Raw genomic sequence first — 7,067 nt, forward strand, 5'->3', positions numbered from 1 at the left:
GTCATGTGTTATGTTCTCTGTGTGCTAGGATTACGAATTTGAAATAAATAAGTGAACTGCCAAGACATTGAGATTTTCTACAATTGCAGCCCAAAGTCAGGACAGTTGGGCCGCTCCATCATGGTGAGAAGACCAAGTCAGCTCCTCAAAGTGCTTGCCCTCACTGTTTCCATTTTCCCGTTTCTCAATAAGGTGTTACCTAAAGCAGGAGGGACGACTAGCAGCGAAGGTGAAGCTCAGCAGCAGCCCCCTCCACTCCTAATGTCACATATCAGATAGATTTGCACCCTCTCAGTCATCATTAAAAAGCTCACGAGATAGCCAAGGCCACTCATCGTAACAGGAATTCCAGGAAGAGGCTCTACTCACGCTGCCCATGCTGTGGGTTACTCAGAAGCCGCTGCTGTTTCACACCAGCTCTGCGCAACACGAGTTCGGGAGGGCACATTCACTCCCCCACTTCTGCTCAGGAGGAAGACACTCAGGAGGTGTGGAACAGGTAAAGACTGACACAAGATTTTGATTTTGCCTTGATTCTGTCAAGCAGCAGCTCAACCAGAGGTAGAGAATTGCTGTCCCCAGAAGCAAGTTGAGGAATGGGGGAACACACACATACACAGCAAATTTCCCCACACCCCACACCCCCCAACTGCACATTCTAACAAACTGTAAAGCCTAAGGTACAGTCTGAGAAGATGAAGAGACATGTAAGTGGTGTGCCTTCATACCCTGAAGTAACATGTGAGCCACTAAGCACGTCCAGAAGAAAGAGTGTCCTGGATTTATTGTAACAGAGCAGGTTAATCAAGATGGGCTAGCGAAAGCCCAGAGCTTATACCACTTAACTCCCTTTTTCTCCCCCCCTCCATCACGACATCCAAATTGAGTCCTAGAAATCACCAAAGGTATGGCAATACAAAACTTTTTCAAGGGTAATTAGTAATAGATGGAGAAGGGAGAGCTGGAGCAAAGAATTGTTAGACCAGCAAGCATTTCCATGCTCAGCAATGACCCAGCAAAGTGAGCAAGGTACTTTTGAAGAAGTCTGCAGAGCAAATGCCAAAGCAAGCGGAGGGAGAAACCAGAAGGCCACAGCAACAGCAGCTGTGACAAAATGTTTTAGAAGAAAAAACCAAAACCAACAAAACCACTCCAGATTTAGTTTGGGATTCACAAAGAGCTGCACAGAATAAACAGCAGCTGTGGGACCTGATCCAACCCATATAAATGCCCAACACGCCAGAGGAACGATTAGGATGAATCAAGGAGAGACAGTATGTCCCAGCTTTAAGATTGAAATCACTGCTATCTGGTTTCACAAAATAAAATACAAGCAGTATGACTTAAAAACATTAGCCTTGCACTACTGCAGCCTACCTAGTAAGAAAACCACTTGGGAGACATAGAGGTCTCCTCGCCACCTGGTATCTCAGAGCTTGGGCAACTCTGACTTTTGGTCACTGCAGAAGTTTGGTGGGGACTCAAAACAATTGACAAGGCAAAGCCAGATCAACCACTTCACCTCCATCAATTATCACTTCCCTGACTGCAGCTTTGACTTGTTACCCATGTCCAAAGAAGCTATGGCTGCAAGAGTCATGCCAGCCCGTGCAGTCCCTCCCTATGTCTGTGCTAGGAGCATCTGGCACACACGGCCATTCACCCTGCCTCTTGTCACCACTGTTGCACTTAGTAAGCCTGGGACCTGCAGCAGCTGCAAGGTGTACAAGCGTCCAGGAAACCTGGCCACAACAACCCTAGCTGCAGCCACGATTCTTGCTCACCACCCTTCTGTCTCTTCAGCCAGCACGTGCAATATCCCCGTTCTGACTCCACAAATTGCTGCGCCAACAATACCACCACCTGGCCTGGCTCTAACCCTGGTTATCCCAGGCCTGAGGGGGAGATCCCCACAAAAACTTTACCATTAACACTGGAGATTTTATTACCTTGCTTGGGGGAAGCAGAGCTTACAAAGAGGTTCTGTCTCTCACTTTCCCCTTAGAGACCTAACAGAGGACTCCTTTAACTTTGAGCACTCGTGGTCATCGTAACTAACCCCTGGGTTCATCAAAGCTGTGAAAATGGACAGTATCATCATATCATACTAATGCTTTCTCTAAATCAAACTTTAAAGCTGGAGAAGGAAGAAAGCAGTGGGTGGAGCTAGAAGCCAGCCAGATCAGTAGAGTGTGACGAGTAAAAGAGCATTCACATCCCCGCTTTTGTTTCACTAATAGCAAACATGGAATTTCTTACCCTCTTGAGCTTGAAGAGCCTAGAAGCCACTTCCTCTCTGAGCTCTTTTTAAGATGCCACACATCCAAAGGGAGGAAAAAAGCAGCAAGGTGGCGTGTTCAGCGCCAAGTTGCTTCAGCCACGCCGGTTCCTATTAAATACACCACAGCCCACCACGGCCTGCTTTCAGAGGAGGACACAGGTGCAGCAGGAGCAGCCAAGAGAGCTGGAGCATGCCAGGAAAACAGGGAGAGCAAAGGTCTCAGAACCACCAGCAGCTGCTGAAAGCCCAGATAACTTCAAGAGGGCACCTGGGCACCCCTCTTTCCCATGCAGTCTTTTCTTCTAAGGAAACACCAGAGGAGAAGATTAAGTTGTATTTAACTTCATTACGTCATTGAAGTACTAATTCATTATAATTATATTGTGTTTTCATGTCACTCAACACTTGTCTGGACAATCATTTCATTTTTATTTGGAAAATATTAATCTTTTGATGAAAGACCCTAAAACTCCCAGGTTAAACTCCTTTAGAAAGCTTTTCTTTTCTTTTTTGTTCTAGTCACAGGATGGTCAAGGTCAGGAGGAACCTCTGGAGATCAGCTAGTCCAACTGCCTCACTCACAGCAGGTCAGCTAGAGCAGATTGTTTGGGACTGCATCCATTCAGGGTTTGAAGATCACCACAACTTCTTTGAGACTCACAACCTTCTGGACAAGCTGTACATGTGTTCAGCCGTTCATCACAGTAAAAAAATCTTTTTCTTACGTTTCTTGTGTTTCAGTGTGTGCCCATTGCCTCTTGTCCTGCCACTGGGCACCACTGAGAAGAACCTGACTCTATCTTCTTGGCTCCTCCCCCCACAGGTATTTATACACACTAAGATCCCTCCCAAGCCATCTCTTCTCCAGGTGTCTCAGCCTCGTTAACAGGTTGCTGCAATCCTTTAATCATCCTAATCATTTTAAGTATGTTAAATAATTTCTTTTAAATTGCCCGGAAAATTTGCATGGTTCCTTTTCCAGTTGTTGTGGTTAAAACAACCATCAACTCTCATGAGCTTTGCTGGATTAAATGTTTGTTTCTTACTCTCTAGTTTGATTTTAATAGCTTCTTGCCAGGCAGTCATCACCCTCGATGGAAACTATCAAGGCTTGTCAGGGCAAGGAACTTATTTTACAGCTGAGGAACAATAAACAAATACTGTTTAGCAGGCTGTTACAATGCTCACGCCTACTTGAGTTGGACCTGACTAATACACAGGGGTTCTATACAACCAGATGTTTTTAAAAGCACTAGCTTCAAAAAAAGATAAGCAGGCTGATGCATTCCCTTTCAGTATGCCTCCCCAGGTTAGTGATAGATATGCTTTTGTCCAACTTACAGGTCTGTCAGTTCACTTCCTAGCTTGGGCAGGTATCTTGCATTGACAGGGAACATCAGTCATTCGGATTCACCTCCCTTTTAGAAATGAGGATGCAGCCCGTTCTTCCCCAACATCTGCCTGCACCTCATCTGCTTGTCAAAGAGAAATAATTTTTCCTGCGTGTTTTTCTGCAAATTTGCTACAAAGTTCCCTGCAGGCACAGCCCAGGCAGTCTGTGATACCAGTGGTGACGGAGAGCTGTCAACATTCTTGATGTTACTTTGGAAGATGCATCACACCTGGCTAAACACCATTAGTTCATTTTATGCAGTATATAAAATGCTAGAATCATATAATTTCTTGAGCAATCTAATGCGTTTCTGTTAATTGCCTTTCCAGAAGATTCAGAAGCAAGCACTTTATTCAGTAACTCTGTGAGACAGCCTTTGCCTCTCTTTGCTTGTAAAGGTAAGAACTTCCACCCAGCAATTAAGCAGACCAGCTGGATCTCACTGGAAGATGGCAGGCAGTAAAGCGATACCCCAACAGCTCGGGAGATTCTCCTGTAAGGATTAGTTAAAAGGCAGCTGTGTAATTCAGTCTGGACACTGGGATTACAAATTAATCGAAGAGCTGGGGTACGCAGATTTCAACCCATCGCTAGCTTAACTGTGATTGATGCGCAAGCAAGCAAAGACTCAATGCAATTAAGTTCTCTGTATTTACAGCAAAAAAAGATAATCGCTTCAAGTAAAGTTCTTTCCCCTAATTTTATGATAACTGTTGTGGTCCTAAATGCTCTTCTTTGCTTTGACAAATCCTAACCTTTTCTTAAGAGAGATTTTAACACACCTATAGGGACTTTTTTCTGTTTTATAAAGCTTCCAGGTTGTATTTTTATGGAACCAAAATATTTTACATTTACACAACTATATGGTTGTCAGCTGTCTTATAACAGGAACAATTAATGAAATTAAGCAGTGTTAAAAGAGGAAATGCCTTTCCATGGAAGAGGAAATACTTTTCTCACCCAGCATCTAGTCCATGCTCTGACTTTCCCCACAGGAACTCCCATCAGGCAAATAACACCATTCTACACACAGCGCACCTTGGAAGGGATATGAAAGTTTCACTGCTTTGGAGCACACATTTCAGCATGATTTGTTAAACCTGGATTAATCCTGATTTCCATGTGCTCCACCTTGTCCTGGACACACCGCTGTCCTGAACAGCGGACCATTCATGGACATTCAAACATCTTTCCAACCAACTCTGCATCTTCAGGTGGGTCATTTCCCACGGGTCAGACATCTGAAGTAGTCTTGAATTTAATTGCAATCTATGTCTAAGTTTAGTATACTTCAAGAAAAACCCGAAGGAGATTTGCATGGATCATACGACTATATTTATTAATCCCAAAGACAGCTTAATGCGACATCCGTAAATGCTGTATTGTGACGATCTCCATAACACAAGCGTATTGTTTTACGGTGGAAAAGATTATTGGTGCCCTTTGTGCAGTAAATATAAATTGAACACACACATAATTCAGAAAACAAAAACCATCAGTAATCCTGCTATGTTGATGTTGAGAAAAAAAAAAACTTCACAGAAGCTCTTGGAGAGAAGCAAGGAGACTCTCATGTAACATGTTACAACCCAGTTCCAGCAATGTCTTTCTCGCTGATTCCAAGCCAACCGTGAAGGTGAAGGTGCACAGTCACCAGCCACACAAGTGTTTAAGTTGCAGTAGTTTGTACTGCAGCTTTAATATCAATTAATGTCGATTCTAGTCATCATCCAGTCATTCTGCACCAAACTAGCAGAACTCAGGGAATTTTGTTTCAAATCAGTAATTCTATCTTGAAAAAAGATGACGGGATTGTTTTTTGTGGGGTTTTTTTTTAATTATTAAGTTTTAAAGTGTTTTCCCAATGTTCCCAAAGAACAAAAGACCCATCAGCTGCTCAGAAAACAAGATTTCATTTATTGTAAGTTACTGAAACACTAAACACCTTGTCAGAAGTACAATGAACTGGCACTGTTTTCTTAAAATGTTGAAACTTGCCTTCCAGGAACACCACCTGGAGTATTCAAGAGCTCTTCAGCCATGGGAAACAGGTTGGTGCAAGGCCACCTGCTCCCATCCCCTGCCAGCACACCAGTGCAGAACAGGCAGTTCATTTCTACTTGCCTTCCCTAACAGCTCCCAACATTCACCTGGCAGGTCACAAGCTGGAATTCACCCTTATTTAGGGACCCTCAAATGAAAGGTGTAAGAAATGAGACAAATCAAAATGCAAATTCTGCTTTAGACAAGACTATTTTATAGAATTTTTAATGACTATAAATCTATAGCCTCTTGCTTAAAGAGGTGAACACAGCAACAAAACAGAGGAGACAAAGCTGTGCTTTCCAGCCAGATGTTCGCCGTTTGTTCCAACAACTGCAACGGAGGTTGTAAGCCTGGACCTACCCCCACGTGTAGGTATCATTCACATCTCTTACATCAGAGTCCTAGAAATAACAATTCTCCAGCAATTTCTAAGAACATCTGCACTTTCCGATTCCTTTCAGCTTCCTGCATTCAAGCAAACAGAGCCACGCTCCCGCGTTAGAAGGCAGCCAGCAGGTACACAGCTTGGAGGGGGGGGGCAGAGCGTTGCCCACAAGGGCCAAGGAGCTGAATTCCTTCTCCACAATCACCCCCTTCCCCACAAATACTTTAAGGCATAAGCAGCTTTTTTTTCAGATTAACTGTGTATGTACATGCAGTCCTCTGTATCCAAGGAGCTGCAGAAAACCAGCTCTTCTTCACAAGCTAATGATTTGCTCCCAGTCTTAATGTGTTACTTCAGTAGTAACTAAGCCTCTCAAAAACATTGACGTCAACAGCCCCTTTCTGCAGCGCAGGGAAAGAACACCTCATTTACAGCTTCACCCACAACTGCAGTGGAACAGAAAGAGCTTCAAGTGTGTGTGTGGGACTGGCTGATAGTCCTGCAGTTAAACATTACAGAAAATTTTTTCCTATTACAGGGCCGATCTAAGATGCCTTGTTTACAATTTACACTGTTAACTTTCACAACTTTATACAAATTCTGATGTTAAAAAACACTGTACAAAACCACCTTAAGGCACAACAAGTTAAACAGAAACACAGCCTGCTTGAAGTCTCAAAGCAGCCAATTCAAGAGAAACTGGCCTTGTAATAAGTATATAGTTCATTTACACATGTTAAGCTTCACTGTCATACATTAAACACAGTAAGTATAGGACAAAATGTGTGCTGCTCAGCATCTACTCATTTTCTTTAGTACCAATCCCCATCTGTGGTTACAAATAGGTATTGAAACAGCTTATAGGTCCCTCAAATGATTTGCTTTGAGCAACCATGAGCTATTACACATGTAGATATGCAGATATGGCAACATACATGTGTTTTGTAAGGGTGGGATTTGAA

This window comes from Balearica regulorum, chromosome 2 (genome assembly GCF_011004875.1).
Source record: "Balearica regulorum gibbericeps isolate bBalReg1 chromosome 2, bBalReg1.pri, whole genome shotgun sequence".
Classification (NCBI taxonomy): Eukaryota; Metazoa; Chordata; class Aves; order Gruiformes; family Gruidae; genus Balearica; species Balearica regulorum.